Source organism: Alexandromys fortis, unplaced genomic scaffold (genome assembly GCF_014885135.2).
Source record: "Alexandromys fortis isolate MF-2015 unplaced genomic scaffold, M_Fortis_MF-2015_v1.1 scaffold_356, whole genome shotgun sequence".
Lineage (NCBI taxonomy): Eukaryota > Metazoa > Chordata > Mammalia > Rodentia > Cricetidae > Alexandromys > Alexandromys fortis.
In genome coordinates this window covers 400255-412261 of record NW_026068235.1, presented here as the reverse complement: position 1 = coordinate 412261, position 12007 = coordinate 400255, and positions in this window count along the sequence as shown.

Here is a 12007-nt window from a genome sequence, read left to right as displayed (position 1 = left end):
TTTTTTTTCCCCAAGGGCAGGGGGCAGGGAGAGTGGGAGGGTATTGCAAGCAAACACACACACACACACACACACACACACACACACACTTCACTAAGGGATGCAGTGGGACATGACAGAATGAACTTAGGCCTCTGAGATTCACAAACATGGACTTCAGCCCGACTCATTCCACTCAGGCTGCATTCTTGGGTGAGGCATGTCCAGAGCCTCATTTTCCTGAGGTAATAAAACCACCTGGCAAGGGTTGTTGTGAAGATTAGGAGGAACACATTTGGATGTATCTGCAATCTCCGTTCTTTTCTTTACTCGTCTCTTAGCCCTCAGTTCATTGCAGTCTCAGCGAGTTTAAAGACAGGAGGTACCATAGGTTCCTATCTCTGGATATTTCTCAGAAACGCCAAGAAGCACCAAACTCCCATTCTGATGGTTGTCATTAGAGTCTATAGACACCAAAACTATTTTTTTTTTGCAATTAGGCACATTTTTTTTTTCTCGAGATAGACTGCTACATGTCCCCTCTGTGCCACTTCGTTTAACTTGGTCATTGGCCTTGCCTTCAATTCTACACGAGGATATTGAGCGTGGCAATGAGGTTTATGTAGCATTTGCTGAGGACTTCAGACTGTTTTGTGATAAGAGAAGCTTCTGGGAAGTTGATCTTTAAAGAGGAAGTACTGCAGCTGTTGGAGGGGGCACAGATATTCCCCTTCTAGATGCTTCTCTGCTTACCCCTTGACCTGTGTGCACATGGCAGTGATCCGCTGACTTGCTCTGGTGGAAATGCCCTTGAGAATAGCCTGCCTCAGTGTCTCATATTCCAGAATGAGTCACAGGAGTGTTTGCTGAGTTGAACATAAAATCACACACACACACACACACACACACACACACACACACACACACACACACGTGTATATGTATATATGAACTTTCCCCAGTAATGGACCTGCAAGAGCTTAGTAATACCATCAAATAGTCTTGAAGTATTCCCTTTCCTCTTGAGATAAGCTGAGTGTCCTTCAAACCACCTAAATTCATGGCTTCTAATCAGTGACAAGTAATGTGAACAATACTTTACCTATCTGCCAGGAACATGTAATGACATTTAAGATCAGGAAAACAGCACCTAAACACTAGAAACAAAGACAGCCTTTTATGCTGTGACCGAGAACACCTGAAGTCAGCTTTGCAAACTGTTGTCCCAGGCAAAGGTGTCTGCCCCATGTGTGACAATGAACAATCTGCTGGGGTGTTCCTTCCTGTCTTTGGAGCGATTTTTTCTTGACTGAAGAGCCCATGGGATTGGTTTGTTCTGTGTTTATTCTCCTGTTTGGTCTCATTCTGGGGCACTTTGCCCCTGCTGCAGCATTCTTCATACGTCCCTCTGTCTCAAGTCTTTCTTAGTTTCTTTTTTTCCTTCCTCACTCCCTTCCTTTCATTTTTCGTTGCTCATTTAGTCTCTCTCTCTCTCTCTCTCTCTCTCTCTCTCTCTCTCTCTCTCTCTCTCCTTTCTCATTTTTTTAGAAAGGCTATCATGTAACTCAAAGATGATTTCAAACACAATATATAACCAAGGCCAGCCTTGGACTCTTGATCGACCTACTTCTGCCTTTAGAGCACTGGAATTACAGCATGTGCGATTTTATTTGCTTACCATACATTGTTTAAATGATTCTTTTTTTCTGTGAAGATTTTTCTTTTTGGACTTCCCTCCACATTTAAATAAGAGCTTCTTGTAAGAACCCCAAGTCACACAATTTCCTTTGCTTTCTCAATACTATGTCAATTATTACACTTCTCTGTATATTTCTGAGGTTGCTTATTCAACCACTCTCTGCTTTTCTAGGGTTACTTTCAGAGGCAGAGGACTATGTTCCTTTTTCTCACTTCAAAGTCCCTAATGTTTAGTGCACCGCCAGGCACATGCTGGGTAATCAACAAATGCCTGTTGGATGGATGGATGGATGGATGGATGGATGGATGGATGGATGGCTAGTCTGCCTAAAGACTGTTCAGGAAGAGACAAGAGTAACTAGATTGTTTTTCTCTTCTGCTCAGAGCAAACACTTTAGTACCTGAAGTCCATTCTCTTACCGTGCTGGTGGTCTGTTCAACGCTGACCTGGCCAGTGGAATGCGGTCATGGCAGTCAAGGTCTCCTTTTCCAAAACTTTTCACTGGGTATGTGATTCTACTCTGGCCAGCAAGAGGTAAGGGAGAAATTCGTCTTAGTAAGGGACCAAGAAGATCCGCTGAAGACTTCGGGTTGGGTTTTTCTGTACGCATGGTGTTTTCTGTTTCTGCGCACCACTGGATTTTGCATATATTATGGAAACTGCTGGAATGAGGCCAGTGTAATGTAACCTAGCAGGGCCAGCATGCTTCTAGGGAAATATCAGGGCTGGCCAGCAGCCTTGGAGCCACCCCATTTATGTACTTCTTGTTACCTGAGATTAAAAACCACAATGACTTGGCCATCAGGTCTCCAAACACTTGGCTGTAGATGTTGTTTCTTTGTTGTTATTTCTTTCTCTCTCTCTCTCTCTCTCTCTCTCTCTCTCTCTCTCTATTTATTTAATTTAAAAAAACTATCTTTTCTTATTTTACATACCAATCCCAGTTCCCACTCCCTCCCCTCTTCCCATTCCCTCCACCTTCCCCCTCCCACCTCCATCCACTCCTCAGAGAGGGTAAGACTTCCCATGGGGAGTCAGCAAAGTCTAGTGCATTGCTTTGATGCAGGACCAAGTCCCTTCCCACTATATCTAGACTGAGCAAGGTTTCCCTCCAGAGAGAATGGGTTTCAAAAAGCCAGTACAAGCAGAAGGGATAAATTCTGGTCTCACTGCCAGTGGCCCCACTGTCTCCCCTACTCATACAACTGTCATCCACATTTAGAAGGACTAGTTTGGTCCTGTGCTGGTTCCCTCATTGTCAGGCTGGAGCTGGTGGGATCCCATTAGCTCAGGTAAGCTGTTTCAGTGGGTGTCCCCATCATGGTGCTGATCTCTTTGCTCATATTCTCACTCCTTCCTCACTTTGAGTAGACTTTGTGGGCCCATCCTAGCGGTCTGCTGCAGATCTCTGCCTCTACTTCCATCAGTTACTGGATGAAGGTTCTATGGTGGCATTTAAGATAGTCATCAATCTGACTACAGGGCAAGGCCAGATCAGGTCCCCTCTCCACTATTGCTTGGGGTCTTGGCTGGGGTCATCCTTATGGATTTCTGTAGTGTCAGGTTTCTTGCTGGCCCCACAATGACTTCCTCAATCAAGATATCTTTTTTTTCTTGCTCTCAATATCTGTCCTTCCTCTATCCCCACTATTTCCTTTCCTCAAGCTCTCCTCCCCCTCCCCCTCTTCCCTTCTCCTCCCCTTCTGCCCTCCCTTCTCTACCCACCCCCATGCTCCCAATTTCCTCAGGAGATCTTGTCTATTTCCCCTTCCCAGGGGGATCTATGTATGTTTCTCTTAGGGTTCACGTTGTTCCTTAGCTTCTCTAGGGTCATGGACTATAGGCTCCTTACCCTTTGCTTTACAGCTAGTATCCACTTATGAGTGAGCACATAGCACGCTCATCTTTCTGGGTCTGGGTTTCCTCACTCAGGATGATTTTTTTTCTAGTTCCATCAACTTGCATGCAGATTTCAAGATGTCATTGTTTTTAACTGCTGAGTAGTACTCCATTGTGTAAATGTACCACATTTTCTTTATCCATTTTTTTTTCAGTTGAGGGGCATCTAGGTTGTTTCCAGGTTCTCGCTATTACAGATAATGCTGCTATGAAATAGTTGAACAATTGTCCTTGTAGTATTATTGAGCAGCCTTTGAGTATATGCCCAAGAGTGGTATTGCTGGGTCTTGAGGTAGGTTGACTCCCAATTTCCTGAGAAACCGCCACACTGATTTCCAAAGTGATTGTACAAGTTTGCTGTTGTCTCTGAGAGAGATTTCCTGTAGGCCAGGTTGCCCTCAGGCCCATCATGTTTACCTTCCTGCTCTGCCCCCCCAAGTGCCGGGACTGCTATGATGACCTATGATGTCTGGCTTCTAAATATATTTTACACAGCATTCTAACATAAACACACACGCAATATTCAGTAATGGAAGTTTCACGGTGCAGTTCCTCTGCCTCTCTAAATGAACACTAGTTTCTAAGGTGCCACGAAGAAATAAAATGCCTGAAATAGCCTAAAATGCCTTTTTTGTGTGTTTCACGGTTTGGTTGCTTTCTTGCTTGCTTTTCTGAGACAGGGTCTCACTATATAGCTAAGGCTGGCCTCAAACCTCACGCCAGTGCCCCTGCCTCAGCCTCCAGAGTCTAGGGACTTTAGTGTGCCCCACCATACCCTTTTCCATAGAGCGTCTTCACCACCCCAATCATGTGTTGTAACCTGCAGTTTGAAAATTCTGAGAGGACCAAAGAGCTGGTCCAACATATAAGAGCATTTGCTGCTTTTCCGGAGGAGAGGGGATCAAGTCCCAGCACCCACATGGTGAAGCTTACTGTTTCAGGACCTCCAATGTCACCTCTGAAAACAACTACAATCAGGTGCACACTCTCCCCCACATACGCACAATTAAAAATAAAATAAGTCTAAGACACTCTTGAGATTGTAGCAACTTTTCTGCAGGCTCTGGAGTCACACGGCCTTGACTTGGATCCAAGCTCTACCAGCTATTACTTTGTTACATTCGACAAGTTTCTTAGTTTCTATCTGATTAAATTTCTTCATATTTCATGATGATAATATTGGTACCTAATCTCACGGTTTTTATATCATTAAATAACCCAATATATAAATCACGTTCCCAATATGTTGATCATGTTAAATTAAAATTTTTAATATTTAGTTAAGCCTTTACTGTACAAGAGACAGTCATTATGACAGTTCATTATGAAAATCTCAGAATATTATTGAGCTTTGCTGATATTCATCTCTCATTTCCATTTTCTAAACCTCTTACCCACAAAACCTTGCTCTTTCCTTTCTCCTCCCAAATAGTTCATTTTAGCTTACATATGTTATATATAGTATACACAGTTAAATCTTGATTCTACATATGAGAAGAAATATGCAGTATTTAAGGGCTGGAGAGATGGTTCAATGAGTGAGTACAGTTCTTGCGAAGGATCAAGGTTCAATTCCCCACCCACAGTGGACTGCTTATAACTACTTGTAACTCCAACTCCAAGGGGTCTATGTTCTGTTGTGGCCCTGCTAGGTATGAACCCACATATGAACACACACACACACACACATACCCTGAACACATAATATATACACATAAATAAAAATAAAATAATCTTTCATGTGAAGTAATATATTGCCTTTCTTTCCTTCTACTGCCATTTGTCTCTCCGTTCTGAACATTCTCGTAGACTCGCTTATACTTTCATGTCGTATGTATGGTTTTATACATGTGTGTGCATATGCACATGTGCGCATGTTCAAGTATGTCTGTGTAATTGTATATATTTAAATAAAGATTTTGAATATGAGAGAAACTATGATATTTGCCTTTTTGAGTCTGTTTTTATTTCACCTAACATTATGACATCTAGTTCTATCCATTTTCATGCAGCTGACATAGCTTCCTTCTTCTTTGTGGCTGAATGAAACTCCTCTGTGTGTATATGCCAGATTTTCTTTTTAAATGAGACCTTACTGTGTGGTTCTGGCCAGCCTAGAATTCACTATATAGGCCAAGATGACTTTAAGTTTATAACGATTCCTCCGATTCTGCTTCCTAAATGCTAGAACTGCAGGTTTAGACCACCACGTATAGCTTTTGGTTTATCTGACACCAAGCTTTAGGTAGAACAAGCTACTGTTGAACTTGACATGCAATAGTACTCCTGATTCTATTGTTCGTACCTCTGAAACACTGGAATTGCTAGTACCATACCTCATAGATTTGTGTCTTCCCCTCCTCCTCTCAGGCTTACTGAAAATAATGCAACATGGAGGAATAGAGTCACATGGATATACAGCATGTTTGGAAATTTATCCCACCTAGTAGGCTACATGTCTGACAGGTTGGAGAGACTGCTGAAATCCAAAATCTTCAGCATTTCCTCAAAGGGTCTACCTCAATAATTGGATCCAAGACTGTGGCCCCAGAAACATAATCATCCTTTCTTTTTCTCCTCATTGTGGCATAATGAAGCCAGGAGCACGTAGTGAGACCTTATTATTTGAATGAGGCATATGACTCACAGGGCCTCTCTGTGCTTGATTGGACGTGTTATACACCTGCTATCTTTCTGTGGTTGTGTGACACACAAGCAATGTTGCTGTGGATGTGAAACACACATGTGATGTCGCTGTGGACGTGTGACACACATGTAATGTTGCTGTGGATGTGTGACACACATGTAATGTTGCTGTGGATGTGTGACACACATGTATGTTGCTGTGGATGTGTGACACAGATGCAATGTTGCTGTAGATGTGTAACACACTTGCTATCTTGCTGTGGACATGTGATACACCTGGTTTCTCACTCTGTAGTTTCTTGCTGAAAACAGCTGTGGGCTCTTCACACAAATACTTGTAGGCATGCCCAGACTGCATAGCACTTCCTAGTGATGATCCGGGTCACTTTCTTCACAGTTTTGGTGTGAACACAGACCATGTTGAGGGGATTCTGATAAAGCACTACCACATTATCCCTTTCTGTTCATTTATTGATGGATATATAGATTGGCTTCATATCCTGGTTATTGTGAATAGTGTCGCAATAAACATGGATGAGCAAATACCTCTGTGATACTCTTAGATCCCTGTGAATATATACCAAAGGATGGTATAACTGTATAATGTAATAGATTTTGAAGAACACAGTAGATACATTAATTTATTACCAGCGGTGTATAAATTTTTCTCTTTCTCTATGTAGATTTTTATCAACATTTGGTGTTGTTTGTTTTTGTGATGTTAGTCATTGTGATTGGAGTGAGAACATTTGTAATATGAAAGTCATAGGGAGATATAAACAGAAGACTAAAGTAATCCTGCATAAATGAACAAGGAAGCAATCAGGCATGGTAGCACACATCTGTAATCCCAATACTAGGGCTGAGGGAGGAGGATTTATACAAGTTTAAGGCCAGTCTGGGTTAATTTGTGACTTTTAAGTCACCCTGCACTTCAAACTGAGATTCTGTCCCAAAGCAAAATAAGGAGGCAGAGGTAGAAGAAAAGAGGAAGGACAAGGAAGAGAAAGAGAAGGAGTAGAAGGAGAAGGAAGTGTCTTATTCTTGGAGAGTTGACATTCTGTGGGAATGAGGTACTTGGAATACAATGAGCTTACTTTGGTGTGGCATGTTGGTTAAAGATTGGGCTAATACTAATATACTATAATTTTACTAAAGTCCTTACATGAGGGTTAACTCTCTGTCAGTACAGTCTATAGATTTTGACAAATGTATGACGGATATGCTCCTGGTTACAGTGTCATATAAAATGTCGTTACTGCCTTAAATCCCTCGTCACTCCTGCTTTTCATTCCCCCCTATCCCAATCACTGATCTTTGCACTGTCTCCATGTTTGACTTTTTAAACTGTCATGGAGTCAGAATCTTCACATCTAGCATTTTCAAACTGGCTCCTTCCACTTTGCAATATCTACTTATCTTTAAAAATCTCTCTGGATACAGAATAAATTCGTAAGGAAAGGGATGGAGATGCATTTAGGGTTTTTGAGCAATCTGTAGACATAAACAAGTTCCTCTACAAGTGACAGCATTGTAAATATTTGTTGAAGAAATAAGTGAAGCCAGGACCATGAGAACAACAGTAGCCAAAGATCAGTGCCCACAGTTGAACTAAACTGTAGTCTTGCTGTCTCCACTACACTGAAGGAATTAGTGGGTCTCCTTGAACAGTCACTTAGGAAGAGATAACACATGAAGGACTTAATCACTACATGTGCTCTGAGGATTATGCTCAGTATTTTACAAACATTATCTCAAATCATTGTTGCTTAAGAATCCTTTGAGACTCATTTCCTACTTTTTTTCAATCCAGAGGGGGGAAAACATACTCAGGAATGTTGAGGAACTTGCCTAAATTTGTCTAGCATGTGAAGTGAACTTGAAATCCACACCCAGTCTGAGCATCATGGCTCACTTCTGTAGTCCCAGTCCTCAGGAGGTTAAGACAAGAAGACTGTTGAGAGTTCGGTGTCAGTCTGAGCTAGACTGCAGAATAAGGCCTTCTTTGAAAAGTAAGACACAATAATGATCAGATCGAAGCCTTATCTCCAGTTTCTTGGAGCACTCTGGTGAGTTAGCGTGGCTTGCTGATGAATGGAGCTGTCATCCACACTGTCCGGTCATCCTCATACTGACAGCCTTTGTCAGGCTGCAGGCAAGTCTCATTGGCTTGCCCATCTCTATTTTCACACCGAGTAATTCCTCCAGAATGGCCGAGGTTGTTTTATTCTTCACAACAGGTGTCACAACTTCAGAAAGTCTCAGAGATGAAGGAACACCACACACGAGGCAGATATCAAGTTCTTTTCTCTTTCCTTCTTTCCTTTCTCTTGGGCAGGGTCTTGCTACGCAGAACAAGCTGGTCGTCTGGAAGTCCCAGCAATCCTCCACTTCAGCCTTCTGAGTGCTATTATTAAAGACACGCTTAACGCCTGCCAGAGAACCAGGCAGGCGGCCCACAGAACTCCTGTCTCCACTCTGTCTATTCCCCCATAACCAATGCGCACTCTCCCTCCTAGTGCTTCAACCGAAGACCAGTTGCAGCCTTCCCTCACCCCTGCCCACATCCCCTGTGGATCACAAGAACCATCTTTACCTAATTCCCTAGCCCCAGTTGCTGCTGTACCTCAGACCCCAACTCCAGCATGCATTCCTGGGCTGGTGGTCCTGGGTTTTATAAGAAAGCAGGCTGAGCAAGCCATGTGGAACAAGTCAGTTAGCATCACCCCTTCATTGTCTCTACATCAGCTCCGACTTCCAGGTTCCTGCACTGTTGGAGTTTCTGTACTGGCTTCCTTCAGTGATGAATAGTGATATTAATGTAGCCCAAGGTTATACTGCCACTACCTAGGGAACTCAGACTGACATTTTCAGGAGTGGGAAACATCTCTGTAAAATTCTTCCATCAGTCCTAGCCTTTTTGCTGGGCAAGATTCTTGCTCCATAGCCAGCCAGATAGAAGATGCCAAGACCTAAGCCCAGCAGATCTCTCTCTATAAGCTCCTGTCATGAATACAAGAAAAGGGGCTGATGGGTAACTCCCTTTTACTCCCTCCCCCCTTTTCATATTGAAAAATTAGACGGTATTGAATAGCGAAGCCTCAAGTCAGCATTAGAACACAGAAATTAGTATGCTCGTGTTATTTAATTCACACTCAACCCCAGCATCTCTGGGTTCATTCTTAAGGCAAAACTCAAGAAGGTATTAAACTTGTAGCTTTCTTTTTCTTACCTTCTTCCCCTGCCCAGCCCTAGACGTATCTGTACAAACATCTGCATCATACATAAAAGCTGGTGCTAAGTGAGCACAGCATGCAGAGGAAGCCAAGGAAATGATGAAAGACCCTGAATTGTAACCACAGGAAGGAGGGAAGGTCACTGAGGGCAGGTAGTTGGGGTGAAGGACGAGGGCAGGACTGGATGTAGCTGTCGTCCATTCGGGCCTCAGAAACCGTTCTCTCGTCCTTCCCCTTTGGCTGCTGCTTACAGGATCATTTTATTTCAAGTCCTATAATTTATAAAGACGAACATGATCATACACAGTGTGTGTGTGTGTGTGTGTGTGTGTTTGATTTAACTATGTGTGCTAAGTGACTAATACACCGTACTCAACAGGCACATGAAAAACAAGAGGTGAGTTACAGTTGGCTGGAGTCTGGTTCAGTGACAGAGCTGTGTTTCTGTAGGTCGTAATGTAACCACTGTAACAGTAAACATACAAAGCAGTTGTCTGGGTCCAACAAGAAGATTATTAATTATCTCCTGATTAATTATAATTGTATCTTCATAACATCAACACTGCAAAACCATCATCCATTATGCATCTGACACTGTGATATGTCTGGAAAACACTAAGTAAGGACAGAAAAGGAGAGAAAACCCTGTTCCGAGAAAAATCTCAACCCATGTCTGGAATTTTACACTTTGCCCTCTCAAAACTCATGCATAATCCTCCCCTATACTAAAACTGGTTAACAAAACACACCATGCAAATCCTAGCGGCACGTGTCTCTCTTAACAGCTGCGCTCAGTTCTACTTCACGGAGTGTGCACTTTTCTTTGCATAATAAACTACAACTTTGTTTCATACTGACTTGTCCTGAATTCTTTTCTGCAGGTAAGTCAAGTCAGCTGGCTCAAATGGGTGTGGTGGCTCACACTTGTAATCCCAGTAGTTTGGGGCTGAGACAGAAGGATCTCTGTTGACAGAGGTTTCTGTCCCACTCGGTCCTGCAGTGGTTCAGTCCAAAGAAACACACGGAGGCCTACATTAGTTATAAACTGCTTGGCCTATTAGCTCAGGCATCTTATTAACTCTTATAACTTATTTTAGCCCATAATTCTTGTCTGTGTTAGCCGCATGGCTTGGTACCTTTTGCGGCGAGGCAGTCACATCTTGGCTCCTCTCTGTCTGGATGATGACTGTAGACTGAAACTCTCTTCTTCCCAGAATTCTCCTGTTCTCATTGCCCTGCATCTGCTTCCTGCCGTGTAGACCCCCCCCCATAGTTCCTGCCTGGCTACTGGCCAATCAGCATTTTATTAAACAAGTACAAGAAACATCTTTACAGGATAAAACCATTGTCCTACAGCAGATTTCTGAGTTTGAGGTTACCCTGGTCTTTTTTGTTTGCTTTTTTTTCCCCAAGAGAGGGTCTTTCTGTGTAGCCTGGCTGTCCTGTCCTAGAACTTTCTTTGTAGACCAGACTGGCCTCAAACTCACAGAATCTTCTACCTGCCTCTGCCTTCTGGGTACTGGGATGAAAGGTGTGTGCCACCACTGCCTGGCTTAGCATGGTCTTGATAGTGAGTTCCAGGGAAGCCTGGTTTATAAAGTGAGACCCTTTTTCTTGAAAAACAAGAAATAGGAGTTGGAGAGTTTTCTCAGTTGTTAAGAAGGCCCTCTTGAAGAGGTCTTAGTTTCAGTTTCAAGCACCCACATTGGGCACCTTTCAACCACTTGTAATGACTTCACGTGCATAAGCCCCAACACAGACACACCTGAACACATACCATTAAAGAACAAACAAGAAATAGCTGGGTATGGGGGCACACGCAGCACTTGGAAGGTGGAGAGAGGAGTTCAAACGCCACTCTCCTCTACACATTGAGTTTGAGATCAGCCTTTGCTCTCCTCAGAATGCAAAGCTAGCAATGTGGAGTAGCTTTGCCCACTGGCAGAGACACCAATACCTCTCCTCAAATTGAATTCCCAAGCCAGGGACCTGTTTCAATAGCTAAAAAGTCCTAGCTGCACAAACATGACAACTTGAATTTGATCCCTAGAACCGATGCGACAGAAAATGTTAGGTGCAGAGCTTGTATGGCAAGACAGAGACAAGGGCCAGCTAGTCTGCAGCGTAGAGTGCAGGAGCAGGCACAGTTTGAAAGGCCCACAACAAGATGGAAGTAAGTACGACTCCCAAAAGATGTCCTCTGTCCGACACACACACACACACCACACTCCATGAGAGCACACAAGCGCATGTGTGAACTCATACAAAATACAAATGCAACACAAAGTAAAAAAAAAAAAAAACTAGGGCCACTCTGAGTGTCCTCAAGGAGCCTGCACTCTTGGAATTACACATACTGATAAGGGTATGAAAGACAGTCTCAGCCTTAAAGGATGTTCTTATTGGACTTAAAAAAGTGAACATTTTTGGTTTTTAAAATTTATTTTTGTATGTTAAATTAGCAAACAAAGTATTAGATGCCACTTTAACATTCTCAAACAAAGTGTATTTTAGTAGATTCTTCTCCCTTTTCTGCTCCTCCCTTTGC